The following is a 14,802-nucleotide window of genomic DNA, read 5'->3' on the forward strand; positions in this document are numbered from 1 at the left end:
TCTACTTAGCTGCTCCTCTGTGCTTGGCTTCAACCTCTTGGTCCAAGTGGGCTGCGCTAGCCCTGTCCTCTGCATTTGCATTCCCACTAGCTGGAAAAATAAGAAATAGCTAGAGAAACTCATGCCCCCTCCCTCTCAAGATGTTCCATAGAAGTTGCTCATACTTTCTGCTTATATCTTACTGGCTAGAACTTAGTCACATGGCTGCACTTAGAGGCATTTGGGAAGAAACAACAACAATACTGAGTCTGTTGGTCCACAGGAATGGTAAACCTCTCATTTATTTAAAAAACCACTGCCGTCGAGTAGATTCCGACTCATAGCGACCGTATAGGACAGAGTAGAACTGCCCCATAGAGTTTCCAAGGAGCGCCTGGCGGATTCAGACTGCTGACCTTTTGGTTAGCAGCCATTGCACTTAACCACTACGCCACCAGGGTTTCCAAAACAGTGGTTAGATGCCACAAAGTAGGTGGCAATTCCTTAACCGTATACGTGTTCTTGTCAAGGGGAGTGCTAACCTTCTCTCCTTTCATGCAACACCTCATTTATTTAGGAGTGGGAAAGCAGACCTGTGGGCAGCATGAATATTGCTGTGGCTAACACAGTACCCCTCCCCTAATGAAACTCACTACTACCAAGCATAGATTTTGGGGAGTTCGGTTAAAGCAGAGTCTGTATGGATATTTGTGGTCTTGTTGATCCTTTGGAGTCCTGGTGGTGCAGTGGTTAAGAGCTTGGCCATTAACCAAAAGGTCAGCAGTTTGAATCTACCAGCCGCCCCTTGGAAACCCTATGGGTAAGTTCTACTCTGTCCTGTAGGGTCGCTATGAGTCGGAATTGACAGCAAGGGGAAAATCCAGAGACTTCCAAAATGTGAAAAAATAACCTGTAACATGTACTGTGGGAGCTTGCGTGTTGCTGTGTTGCTGGAAGCTATGCCACTGGTATTCAGATACCAGCAGGGTCACCCATGGAGGACAGGTTTCAGCTGAGCTTCCAGACTAAGACAGACTAGGAAGAAGGACCCGGCAGTCTACTTCCGAAAAGCATTACCAGTGAAAACCTTATGAATAAAAAACCAAAAACAAAAAAACCCCACTGTCGTCGAGTCAATTCTGACTCATAGCAACCCTACAGACAGAGTAGAACTGCCCCACAGGGTTCCCAAGGAGCGCCTGGTGGATTCAAACTGCTGACCTTTTGGTCAGCCACCAGGGTTTCCACCTTGTGAATAGCAGTGGAACATTGTCTGATCTAGTGCTGGAAGATGAACCTCCCAGGTTGGAAGGCACTCAGAAGGTGACTGGGGAAGAGCTGCCTCCTCAAAGTAGAAAAAAATAATAATGTGGATGGAGTAAGGCTTTCACGACCTTCATTCGCTGATGTGGCGTGACTCAAAATGAGAAGAAACAGCTGCAAACATCCATTAATAATCAGAACATGGAATGTACGAAGTGTGAATCTAGGAAAATTGGAAATTGTCAAAAATGAAATGGGATGCATAAATATCAATATCCTAGGCATTAGTGAGCTGAAATAGGCTGGTATTGGCCATTTTGAATCGGACAATCGTATAGTTTACTGTGCTGGGAATGACAACTTGAAGAGGCCTGGTGTTGCATTCATCGTCAAAAAGAATGTTTCAAGGTCTGTCCTGAAGTACAGTGCTGTCAGTGATAGGATAATATCTGTACACCTACAAGGATATAAGTTAATACGACTACTATTCAAATTTACATGCCAACCACTAGGGCCAAAGATGAAGAAATAGAAGAATTTTATCAGCTACTGCAGTCTGAAATTGATCAAACATGCAGTCAAGACGCATTGATAATTACTGGTGATTGGAATGCGAAAGTTGGAAGCAAAGGAGAAGGATCAGTAGTTGGAAAATAATGGCCTTGGTGATAGAAAGAATGCCGGAGATCGAATGATAGAATTTTGTAAGACCAGCGACCTCGTCCTTACAAACACCTTCTTTCATCAACATAAACGGTGACTATACACATGGACCTCGGCAGATGGAACACACAGAAATCAAATTGACTACATCTGTGGAAAGAGACGCTGGAAAAGCTCAATATCATCAGTCAGAACAAGGCCAGGGGCCGACTGTGGAACAAACCATCAGTTGCTCATATGCAAGTGCAAGCTGAACTGAAGAAAATCAGAGCAAGTCCACGAGAGCCAAAATATGACCTTGAGTATATTCAACCTGAATTTAGAGACCATCTGAAGAATAGATTTGATGCTCTGAACACTAGTGACCGAAGACCAGACGAGTTGTGGAATGACATCAAGGACATCATCCATGAAGAAAGCAAGAGGTCATTGAAAAGACAGGAAAGAAAGAAAAGACCAAGATGGATGTCAGAGGAGATTCTGACACTTGCTCTCGAACGTCGAGCAGCTAAACAAAGGGAAGAATTGGTGAAGTAAAAGAACTGAACAAAAGATTTCAAAGGCCATCTCGAGAAGACAAACCAAAGTATTATAATGACACGTGCAAGGAGCTGGATATGGAAAACCAAAAGGGAAGAACACGCTCAGCGTTTCTCAAGCTGAAAGAACTGAAGAAAAAATTCAAGCCTCGAGTTGCAATAGTGAAGGATTCTATGGGGAAAATATTAAATGACGCAGGAAACATCAAAAGAAGATGAAAGGAATACACAGAATTATTATACTAAAAAGAATTAGTCGATGTTCAACCATTTCAAGAGGTGGCATATGATCAGGAACTGATCGTACTGAAGGAAGAATTCCGAGCTGCTCTGAAGGCATTGGTGAAAAACAAGGCTCCAAGAATTGATGGAATATCAATTGAGATGTTTCAACAAACAGATGCAGCGCTGGAGGTGCTCACCCATCTATGCCAAGAAATATGGAAGACAGCTTCCTGGCCAACTGACTGGAAGAGGTTCATATTTATGCCTATTCCCAAGAAAGGTGATCTAACAGAATGCTGAAATTATAGAACAATATCATTAATATCACATGGAGGTAAGATTTTGCTGAAGATCATTCAAAACGGCTGCAGCAGTGTATCAACAGGAAACTGCCAGAAATTCAGGCCTGTCTCAGAAGAGGACATGGAACCAGGGATATCACTGCTGATGTCAGATGGATCCTGGCTGAAAGCAGAGAATACTAGAAGGATGTTTACCTGTGTTTTATTGACTATGCAAAGGCATTCGACTATGTGGATCATAACAAATTATGGATAACATTGCGAAGAATGGGAATTCCAGAATACTTAATTGTTCTCATGAGGAACCTTCACATAGATCAAGAGGCAGTTGTTCAGACAGAACAAGGGGATACTTAACGGTTTAAAGTCAGGAAAGGTGTGCATCAGGGTTGTGTTCTTTCACTATACCTATTCAATCTGTATGCTAAGTAAATAATCCGAGAAGCTGGACTATCTGAAGAAGAACGGGGCATCAGGATTGGAGGAAGACTCATTAGCAACCTGTGTTATGCAGATGACACAACTTTCTTGGGGGAAAGTGAAGAGGACTTGAAGCAGTTACTAACGAAGATCAAAGACCACAGCCTTCAGCATAAATTACACTGCAACATAAAGAAAACAAACATCCTCACCACTGGACCAGTAAGCAACATCGTGATAAATGGAGAAAAGATTGAAGTTGTCAAGGATTTCATTTTCCTTGGATCCACAATCAACAGCCATGGAATCAGCAGTGAAGAAATCAAAAGACGCATTGCATTGGGTAAATCTGCCGCAAAGAACCTCTTCAAAGTGTTGAGGAGCAAAGATATCACCTTGAAGACTAAGGTGCGCCTGACCCATGCCATGGTATTTTCAATCACGTCATATGCATGTGAAAGCTGGACGATGAATAAGGAAGACCAAAGAAGAATTGACGCCTTTGAATTGTGGTGTTGGCGAAGAATGTTGAATATGCCATGGACTGACAAAAGAACGAACAAATCTCTCTTAGAAGAAGTACAACCAGAATGCTCCTTAGAAGCAAGGATGGTGAGACTGCGTCTTACATACTTTGGACATGCCGTCAGGAGGTATCAGTCTCTGGAGAAGGACATCATGTGTGGCAGAGTACAGGGTCAGCAGAAAAGAGGAAGACCCTCAACAAGGTGGATTGATACAGTGGCTGCAACAGTGAGCTCAGGCATAACAACGATTGTAAGAATGGCTCAGGACCGGGCGGGCAGTGCTTCGTTCTGTTGTGCATAGGGTCGCTATGAGTCAGAACTGACTTGACAGCACCTAACAATAACAACAACAACAAAAGGTGAAGAAATTTTGCTACACATTTAACTTACAAATGTTTAGCATCCAGAGTGTATAAATCAAAATTTCAGATTATAATAAAAGAGTAATATCCTAACATGTGCCTCCGTCATCTACTCCGCCAAATGGGCAGAAAATTGAACAGGCGTTTCAGAGGGAAAAACCAAAAATCTAATGCCAGAAAAATAAATGACAAGATGCTACACTAAGCAAAGGGCAAAGTGAGTGTCCTGGATTGAATTGTGTCCCACCGAAATATCTGTCAACTTGGCTAGGTCATAATCACCAGTACTGTAGGATTGTCTGCCATTTTGTCATCTGATGTGATTTCCCCATGTGTTATAAGTCCTATCACTATCGTGTAATGAGATCTACAAAATTAGTGTCTGAAGCCAATCTCTCTTGAGATATAAAAGAGAGAAGCTAGCAGAGAAACATGACCTCATACCACCAGGAAAGCAGTGCCGGGAATAGAGTGTGTTCTTTGGACCTGAGGTTCCTGTGTAGAGAAGCCCCTAGACCAAGGGGGGACTGATGACAAAGACCTTCCTCCAGAGCAATGGAGAGAGAAAGCCTTCCCGTGCAGTTGGTGCCCTGAATTTGGACTTTTTATCCTAATGGACTGTGAGAGAATAAACTTCTCTTTGTTAAAGCCATTCTCTTGTGGTATTTCTGTTATAGCAGCACTAGATGACTAAGACAGTGGGTAAATCCCACTTTAGTCACTAACTGTGTAGCAAGGATGGTCATGAATGCAATACTGAAAACTTGGTGATGGATCTAGGTCTCACCTTCCCATCTCTTCGTCTTCATTGCCAGCTGCTTATGTGACTCTCTCTCCAACTCAAGCAACCTGGAGTTAGGTCAGATCTTAGGAGTTAGAAGAATGCCTTCTTTCAGACTGCCAAATAGGCAGACAGCATCCCGTGCTGGCTCTCACTGCCGTGGTGGGTTTGTTAATTCAGTGGAAGAACTCACAAAATGTCGGGGACGGTATACTGTATTTATTGCCTCAGATTTACTACAACCAAGAAGAATAACAAATGAAGAGATGCATAGGGTGTGGTCTAGGTGAGGTCCCAGCATGGAGCTTCCGTATCCCCAGGAGGGACTTGCTACCCTCTCATGTGCATGGTCACCAACCAGGAAGCTCCTCTGAGCCTCAGGGCTCAGGGCGTTTATCCACCTCCCCATGTGGCCATGATAGATTACATCATGTCTCATGAGAGTTAGCACTGGCCCCCAGCTGGTCCCTCTTGGCCTCATCACCTCCCACTCATTAGCCTCAGGTGTTGGTCTCACGCAAAATAACCAAGAACAAGGCCAAACATCAAAAAGCAAGACAAGCAGAGGTGTTGCTGAGACTGTGGCACATTGGCCACTCTCATCCTCTCATCAGTGGGAGCAGAGATTCCAGATTTCCACCTTAGGGAACAGCTTGGCCTTACCTGGCAAAGTTGAACATGTGCTTACTCTACGGCGCTATGACCCTGCAGTTCCCGTCCCAGCCCTGGACAGACGCATGCTGGTGGCTAGACGGCGAGAACTTCTAAATAACAGCGATGGCAGTGATTGTAACACCAAAGCCCTTGGAAGGGAACTGAATGACCAGGAAAAGGAGAATGGGTAAATAATTTTTTTTTTTCATACAACGGAATGCTATGCAGCAGCGAAAATGAATTAGCTAGGGTGACATAACAGTGTAGATGAGCGTCACAGAAGGATTGCTGAGTGAGTGGAGCAAGGGGCCAGAATAATGTGGTGTGCTATCAACTTACACAACGTTTAAATCCTTTCCAAGCAGTACTTAGAAATATTGCTTAGAGGTACATATAAATGAAGTAAGACTGCATGCAAGTGCGTGAGAATGAGAAATGGCAAATTCGAGCTCAGCATAGTGGTTTTACATTGTGTTGGGCAAATCTGCTACAAAAGATCTCTTTAAAGTGTTAAAAAGTGAAGTTGTCACCTTGAAGACTAAGGGGGACCTGACCCAAGCCATGGCCTCTTCAATCACCTGATATTCTTGCAAAAGCTGAACAATGAATAAGGAAGACTGAAGAAGAATTGACGCTTTTGAATTACAGTGTTGGTGAGGAATATTGAATATACCACAGACTGCCAGAACAACAAACAAATCTGTCTTGGAGGAAGTACAGCCAGAACGCTCCTTAGAAGCAAGGATGGCGAGACTTTGTCTCATGTTCTTTGGACATGTTATCAGGAGGCATCAGTACCTGGAGAAGGACATCATGCTTGCTGAAGTAGAGGGTCAGCGCAAAAGAGGAAGGACCCTCAACAAGATGGATTGATAACAGTGGCTGCAGCAGTGGGCTTAAGCATAATGATGATTGTGAGGATGGCGCAGGGAGTGTTTTGTTCTCTTGTACCTGGGGTCACTATGAGCTGGAATCGACTCGACAGCACCAAACAACATAGCAGTTTTGATCACGCATTCTGCCTTTCTGAAGAGGAGGCTGGCAGGCATTATTAGAGCCACTGCTTGGTGTGAGGTATGTGGGTGGAAGGGGTGCTGGCTTTACTCTGGGTGGCCCGGTCCGCCAGCCGTGGCTGCACCCTAGCAGCTCTGTGCCCTTGGACAAGTCGCTTTCATCCTTCAGCCTCTGTTTTCTCCTCCACATCCAGAGGGGTTCACTCTTTGTGTTGTATTTTCCAGTGGGTTTTGACAAACGTATCACTTCATGTGTCTACCATTACAGCGTCAAGACCCCTTCACACTCTGAACAATGGTTGTGAGCCCCAGGCATCGCGCTGACAACCCAGGAGATGGTGCACGACTGACTGGTGGTGATGGGGTGGGGGCCACCGTAGGGGGAGCAGGTTTGGAAGGAAGAGCAGGGCTTCATCTGGGTCTGCAGAGTTTGAGGCAACCTGTAAGCAGGTGTTCAATTCAGAAGAGTTTGACTGGAAGTTGAGATGTGGACGGTGTGGACAGCTGCATGCATAGCTTGACTATGGGGGTTCCCAGGCCTCGCCCAGACCCTCTGAACCGGCTTTCTGGGGAGGAGCCTGGATTCCTGAGTCTGTGTCAACTCAGGCTGACTTGAAAAGCACATGCGCACCCAGAGAGGGGCTAAGTGCTGGTGGAAGGGGTCAGCAGGCAGTGCCCAGGGGTTCTCTGAGCAAAAGCAGGGTAGTGAGGGCCTGTGCCGGAGGTGACAGGCAGATGGGGACAGGTGTGAGGGCACCTCCAGGCCTCCCTCCCTGCCACTTGAGGCAGTGTGCAGGGGGAGGGCAGCCCATGGCCCTAGCTGGAGGCTAGGCCTTCATGGACCTCCCACTGACTTCCTCAGGGAACCTGAGCCTGGAGTCCAGTGCCTGGATCCCTCTGTCTCCCGGCCTCTGCTCTGCTTTCACTGCTAAGCTCCATGGGGGCAGTCTTTTTGTCTGTGTCGATTTGGCCCTCACCCCAGTGCCCATCACAGTGCCTGGCACAGGGTGGCTGCTCAGTGTGCACTTGGGAGGACTGGCTGCTGGGCGCCTCTGAGTGTCTGCTTCCTTCCCGGCCTTCAGCTGAAATATTGCCCGCCTTGCTAGACACCTTCCCTGGCAACCCTATCTCAGGTGAGGCCCACCCCATGTTTCTATCACACATCTAGCTTACGCGTTTGGTGGCATTTATTATTGGATCGTATGTTTTTTTGTTGGTGATGTCTCTCACGCCACGTTAGGTCAGCCCCGTGAGATCTGGGACTGAGGCCCCTGCCCCATGCATGTCCTGGGTGCCCTGAGCACTGCCTGGCTCCTTGTGGGAATGGAGGAGAAATTCTTGGTGTCATGTAGCCAATTCAACAGCCTTCCTTCGGCACTAGACCTTTCTGTGTCCTAAAATACTCTTTCCAACCTTGAGGTTTCAAAGATACCTCCTTCAATTTGTTCTAAGTGTTTTAAAGGTTTGCCTTTTACATTTAGGGCCATAATCCCTTTGGAATTGACTTTGTGTAGAGTTTGATATCGGGGTCAATTGGTTTTTTTAAAAATTTCCCACATGGATAACCAGTTGTACTAATCAGCCATGCCCTGTCTGTCATATTTCAGGATTTTATGTATACATAGGGCAGTTTCTGGCTTCTTTTATGTGTTCCACTCTCTCTGTGCCAGCTTCAGTTTGTCTTAATTACGTAGTTTTGATATCTAGTATGACAGGCCACCCTTGCTTGGTTCTTGTTTTTTGGCTCTTCGTGACCTTTTGCTTTTGTATGTAAATTTAGGATCTGCTTGTTCTGTTCCATGAAAATCTCAGATAGTGCATCAATCTGTAGATCGGTTTGGAGACAATTAGCATTTTGTTTTTGCATTTTTTCTTATGATCCTTTTTTTAAAACGACGTTTTCTCCTTAAGTGTATTGCACACTTTGGTACATGTATTTATAGATCCTTTTTTGGTAAGTGGTGTGTTTTTATCTTTGATTGCATTGTCTAGTTGTTTATCGCTGGTGTGTAGAAACGCAGCTGATTTTTGTAAGTTGGTTTTGTCTCTGGCAAATCTGCTAACTTCTTACATTCATCCTAATCATTTGCCTGTAGCTTTATTTGAGTGTCAGTAGATAATCATATCATCTGTGGATAATGGTAGTTTTGTTCTTTTCTATTCTGTACATAAATTTTTTTTATTGTGGTGGAAATATTCACAACAAAACGTTTGCCGATTCAACAATTTCTGCATGTATAATCCAGTGACGCTGATTTCAGTCTTCATGTTGTATAACCATCGTCACTGTACTTTTACTAATTATTCCACCACCATTGACATGAGCTTAGTGCCCCCTCAGTAAAAACTTCCCTTCTCCTCTTTTGTCTTACCCTTGGTTATTACTAATAAGCTTTGGTTTCCATACATTTGCTCATTTCATGTAAGTGAGATCATACAGCATTCACCCTTTTGAGATGACTGACTTCACCCAGCATGATGTTGTCAAGGTCCATCCATGTTGTGGCATGCATCAGGCCTTTGTTTCTGTTTGGGGCTGAGTAACATTCCCTTGTGTATATAGACCACATTTTGTTTATCCATTCATCTGTTGATGGACATTTTGGTTGTTTCCACTTCTTGGCTATTGTGACAAGTGCTGCAATGAACATGGAGTACATTTTTCTGTTTGCGTTCCAGCCTCCACTTCTGGTATAAACCTAGGATTGGGATTGCTGGGTTATACGGTAGTTTCATGTTCAACCTTTTGAGGAACCACCAAACTGTTGCCCACAGTGGCTTACCGTCTTACATACCCACCAGCAGTGGGTATCGAGGGTTCCACTTTCTCCACAGTCTCGCCAATTTTCTTTCTTTTTTTTAGTCATTGCCATTCCAATTGGGGTGAACTAGTATCTGATTGCAGTCTTAATTTTAATTTGTATCTCCCTATGAGTTGGTCACTATGAGTCGGAATCAACTCAATGGCAATGGGTTTGATTTTTTCTTTTTTTTTTTGTAACGGCTAATGACTTGAGCATCTGTCATGTGCTTGTTAGCCATCTGAATATCCTTTTTGATGAAGTGTCTGTTCAAGTCCTTTGCATATTTTTTAACCGGGTTTTTTGTTGTTGAGTTGTAAGAGTTCTTTATAGAATATTCTGGATATTAAAACTTTATCAGACATTTAATGTATCAGGTATTTTCTCCCATTCTGTTGGTTGTCTCTTCACTTTCTTGTAAAAGTCCTTTAACGCACAAAAGTTATTAATTTGGATGAAGTCCACCGAATCTATTTTTCCTTTGTTGCTTGTGCTTTGGTGTTATGCCTCAGAATCGACTGTAAGAAGCCATCTCCTGCAGAGTCACCTTGATGTTTTCTTCTGGGAGTTTTTAAGGCTTTATTTCTTCTATTTGGGTCATTGGTCCGTTTTGAGTTAATATTTGTGTATGGTGTGAGCCATGGTCCCACTGCCTTCTTTTGCATTTGGAGAGCCCGTTGTCCCAATACCATTAATTGAAGAGACTATTCTTTCCCCATTGGATGGACTTAGAATCCTTGTTGTCAGTTGACCGAAGATATGTGGGTTTTTTTTTCTGGACTCTCAATACTGTTCCATTGGTCTGTATGTGTAGTCTTATACAAGTACTTTTTTCTTTTGAATGCAGTGAAACCTCTGTGTTTTGCTAAGCTATCAAGGCACCCTGACCTGAGCAGAAAACGTGGGATGAAAATGAACATATTTGATGAAGGTGAATGTTGAGTTATTGACACACCATGCGTGAGATTATTGCTTTAAGAGAGTTCAACGTTATTAATTATGTTGTGAACACACAGTCGGTGGTTTCTTGGTTCGCTCAGTGTTTCTCTTCGATGTAAGCATATTGCATGTGATATATGGCTGTCTTTTAATCCACATTCTGGATTTTGGTTCTAGCCATCAGGTATTACAATTCGTATGGGTGGGAATGCTTTGTGAATCATGTTGCAGAAACTTGAGTTGTAAATCATTTCTTCTTTCTGACGCCTGCATTGCTCCTGGATTTGGAGGGCCATAAATCCCAAAGGTCTCCTTAACAGAACTGTTTATTTTCTTGATTCTATCCTAGAAATTATCTCCACAGTGTTTTATATGCTGTGAAGCCTTGTCGTTGGTGCATATGGTAGAATTATGATGTTTTCAAATTCCTGAAATCAGATCCTTCTTTTTTCCTAAGTAATCATGAGCACAGCTACACTTTCAGTTTCAATACATGTCTGTTTTTAGTATGCAAAAATTTCTCTGCTGCCGTGTGTGCCCTGAAGTGCTGTTGGTCTGGCTGTGCTGTGGAGGGTTCTTCGCTGTGTTTGCAAATGAAGACAGAAGGAACTACTGAGCCAGGCCCCTGAGCCCCTGCGACAGCCTCTGTGGAAGAATGCCCTCCTGCTTTTCAGGAAGAGCCTCTGGGTGCTGGAATTCACAGGAGGGGTGCGCCCTCGGGTTTTCGAAATCAAGCAAGCACACCGGGAGTGCCCGCGGTTTCGCGGCGCACCGGGAGTGCCCGCGGTTTCTCATTTCCTCAGCCCTGGCGGTGATAATGCGCAGTGGCAACTATTGTATTATTGCTGTTGAGACTGTGTTGGCTTGCAGAAAAGATACTTTGGGAAGAGATGGAATTTGTACTACTTTTAATGAAATCTCCACTTTCTAACAAAGACAAGCATATGAAGATTGTCAGCAGAGCTTTAACAGCTAAGGACATCCAGTGAGTACTCATTGTTCAGGCCAAGTTGGGCTGTTTTGTGTTCTCATTAAACATAGCCCTATACATAGGCCTCTTTCCTTCATTGTCCTTTACTGGCAGATAAAAAACAAACAAACAAACAAACAAACAAACCAAACCCCTTATCGCCGGGCCAATTCTGACTCATGCGACCCTATAGGACAGAGAGAGTAGAACTGCCCCATAGCGTTTCTAGGGCTGTAATCTTTATGGAAGCAGACTGCCATATCTCTCTCCCGAGGAGTGGCTAGTGGGTTCAAACCACTGACCTTTCAGTTAGCAGCTGAGTGCTTAACCAGTGCACCACCAGGGCCCCTTACTACCCCTCCTTAGAGAGTACCTTTGTGCACCTGGGAGGTGGTCTCCTGTGACACGTCTTTCCCCGTCTGCTGCTCACTGAACCGGCCCTGCTTCTGTGGTCAGCTAGCTCCACACAAGCCACTATGTGGTTTTCACCTTTCTGTGGTATTTTCTATTGCTTTTGCCTTGCTGCTTAAAAAAAAAAACTGGATTTTTGAAATACATGTGTGGCTGTGACACCCTGAGGAAATGCCAGTGGGCAGCGCTGGGCACCTGGTGACACATATCAGCCACGATCTCGACGCTGCGTCATTGAACTATGGGCCGGTGGCAGTAACGCGTGAGACTGTGGAGACCAGGGTCAACCATGAACAAAACCAGAGTTATATTGGACAAAGGGTGGGCTGACAGCGATCACAGCTGAGTCCTGGAAGACATCCCAGAGAAGGTGGACGCTTGAATGTGGAGCTGCCCATTGCTGTTGAGTTGATTCTGACTCACAGTGACCGTAGAGGACAGAGTAGAACTGCCCCACTGGATTTTTCCAAGGAGTGGCTGGTGGATTCAAACTGCCAGCGTTTTGGTTAGCAGCCAGGCTCTTAACCACTGTGCCACCAGGGCTTCTGAATGTGGAGAGTAACCCCAGATCTCAAGCCCTTTTTGGTTCATGGTCTCTGAAGCCTCCTGTTTCCTCATGGTTTCTACCCATCCTGACCTGGTCTTCCAGATGACATTTGTCCATCAGGCTTTCATGGAGCGGGTCCTGAGTCCCCAGGCTGGCCTGCGGGCCTCCTCCCTGGTGGGCCAGGGCCCCCTGGGCTGCCATCTGCATCTGTTGCAGAGCGAGTGTCTGTGGATTTCTCCCCTGGTGGTTGTAGTTGTTAGGTACTGTCAAGTCGATTCTGACTTACGGTGACCCCATGTGTTGCAGAGAAGAACTGCCCCATAGGGTTTCCTAGGCTGTAATCTTTATGCGAGTGGATCACCAGGTCTTTCTTGCACAAAGCCGCTGGGTAGGACTGAACTGCCAACCTTCCCGTTAGTAGTTGAGTACAAACCGTTTGCAACCAGGGTACCTTTTCTTCCCTGAGAGGACTTCATAATCCACCCCCAGGCCCGCACACACTAGACCTCGGCCTGGGGGAGGCGCTGGGGGTGATGGCGAAAGCAGCAGAGCAATGCCGTGGGGCAGCCCCCAGATTGCAGGAGGGGCTGGGCGAGGGCTTCAACTTGGAGCGAATCTGCAGGAAGGTCCTGGAGAGGATGTGCAGCCTGCAGGACACATCCGGTGCAGTGGGAGGGTTTGGGCTTGTCCTCCCTGTCCTTGTCCCGTGAAAACAGCCTGCCGGCATCCCTGCTGGACTGCAGTCCCACGTTAACGCCAGCGGAATGCTCCGCACTCGAACTCCATCCACTGCTTCTCCAGCTGGCTGTACTCATGTCTTGGATTCTTGGCTCGGCCCTTCTGGCTTTTAGACCCTTGCTTTTAGCTTTTGGTTAGTACCTGTTGGCTATTCCTGCTGTGCCTTGGTGGACTGTGGCTTCAATCCCAGCACTGGCCTTTGCTCCCTCCTCTGACCTTTAGACTGCAGGGACCTGCTGTGCCCCTGGGATTCTGAGTAATCTGGCTTTATCCTGAGCAGGTGGGAGCCTGGGAGGAGGTCTTGCAATGGACTTAAAGAAAACTGCTTTCTCCATGTGCATTCCTCAGCTAGGCAAGAAGCAGCAGCGCACAGGGTCCACTTTTTCCTCTTGGTTCAGGAATCATTGTGACATGACCTCCGTAGAGGGACCGGTAAACTTACATCCTATCCGTTTCCTTTGTGGTTGCGACTGTCTAAGGTAGCAACGCGCAGGCCGGATGAGTAGGTGGGTGTGGTAGCACGTGGCAGCTCAGAGCCTGCCTGGAGGCAGTGAAAGGCCCTGTGCTTTACGGACACGGAAAGTACAGGAAGCAGGACACTTAATTTGTACCTGCTTCAAGTATCGCAGTGTGAGACTTTGAAAGTGCCCGCTTGGAAAGAATGTTCCAAAGCCATTGTTTATGATATCTTTAGAAATGGCTAAATGCGTTCTCCGAAAATAGCTTTGTCTCGATGTTTGATGCAGACCTTAGAAATCCTCTGTGTGGGGAAGGCCCCTTTGTCTTGCCGGGGCTCTCAGTGGCGTGTAATCTGGGGAGAGCTCATTATGTGAGAATCAAATGGCAGAACCACGTGAGGGCACTGATCAGAGAGATGGGGCCACGCCTCCCTGAGACAGTAGGTTTCGTGTGGCAGTGGTGTGGTATTACGATGGGGAAACATTTTAGCTCGAGTCAAGAGCTAGTTATGAGGCCACTGGGAGCTGGGGCACACAGTCAAACTCAGATGGTTCAGGAGGGCGTGTTTTTAAGTGATAATAAATCAGTCACCTCATATGCATGCGAAGGCTGGACAATGCAAATGGAAGACCAAAGAAGAATCGATGCATTGGAATTGTGGTGTTAGCGAAGAATATTGAATATACCATGGATTGTCAGAAGAAAGAACAAATCTCTCTTGGAGGAAACATAACCAGAATGCTCCTCAGAAGCAAAGATGGTGAGAGTTTGTCTGACATACTGTGGGCACGTCCTCAGGAGGGACCAGTCCCTGGAGAAGGAGGACATCATGCTTGGTAAAGTTGAGGGTCAGTGAAAAAGTGGGATGCCCTCAATGAGATGGACTGACACAGTGGCTGCCGCGATGGACTCAAACATAGCAAGGATTGTGAGGGTGGTGCAGGACTGGGCAACGTTTGGTTCTGTTGTATGTGGGATCACTGTGAGTCGGAGCCGATTCTGCGGCAATTACCAGACAAAACTGACTGATTGGAATCCCTGCTAGTTGTTGTGATTTCAGAACAAACAACTGAACAAAAATATAACTCAGATGAAGTGATTTAAGACAAAAAATAAAGGAATGAATTGTATTTAGTGAAAGAGAGGGAAGGAGGAAGGGAGGAAGAAAGGAAGGAAGATGCTCTGGTGATTTCGGACTGAAAGCTATCA

The 14,802-nt window shown here is 45.6% G+C and overlaps 1 protein-coding gene and 1 pseudogene across 2 annotated transcripts in view; one reads left to right on the forward strand and one right to left on the reverse strand.

The window, feature by feature from the left end:
• Nucleotides 1-14,802, forward strand: part of TBC1D22A (TBC1 domain family member 22A) — a 451,059-nt gene that overhangs the window by 170,788 nt on the left and 265,469 nt on the right. The gene's annotated exons all lie outside the window — the stretch shown is intronic.
• LOC126076606 (uncharacterized) lies at nt 443-543 on the reverse strand (annotated as a pseudogene).

Source organism: Elephas maximus, chromosome 4 (assembly GCF_024166365.1).
Source record: "Elephas maximus indicus isolate mEleMax1 chromosome 4, mEleMax1 primary haplotype, whole genome shotgun sequence".
Classification (NCBI taxonomy): domain Eukaryota; kingdom Metazoa; phylum Chordata; class Mammalia; order Proboscidea; family Elephantidae; genus Elephas; species Elephas maximus.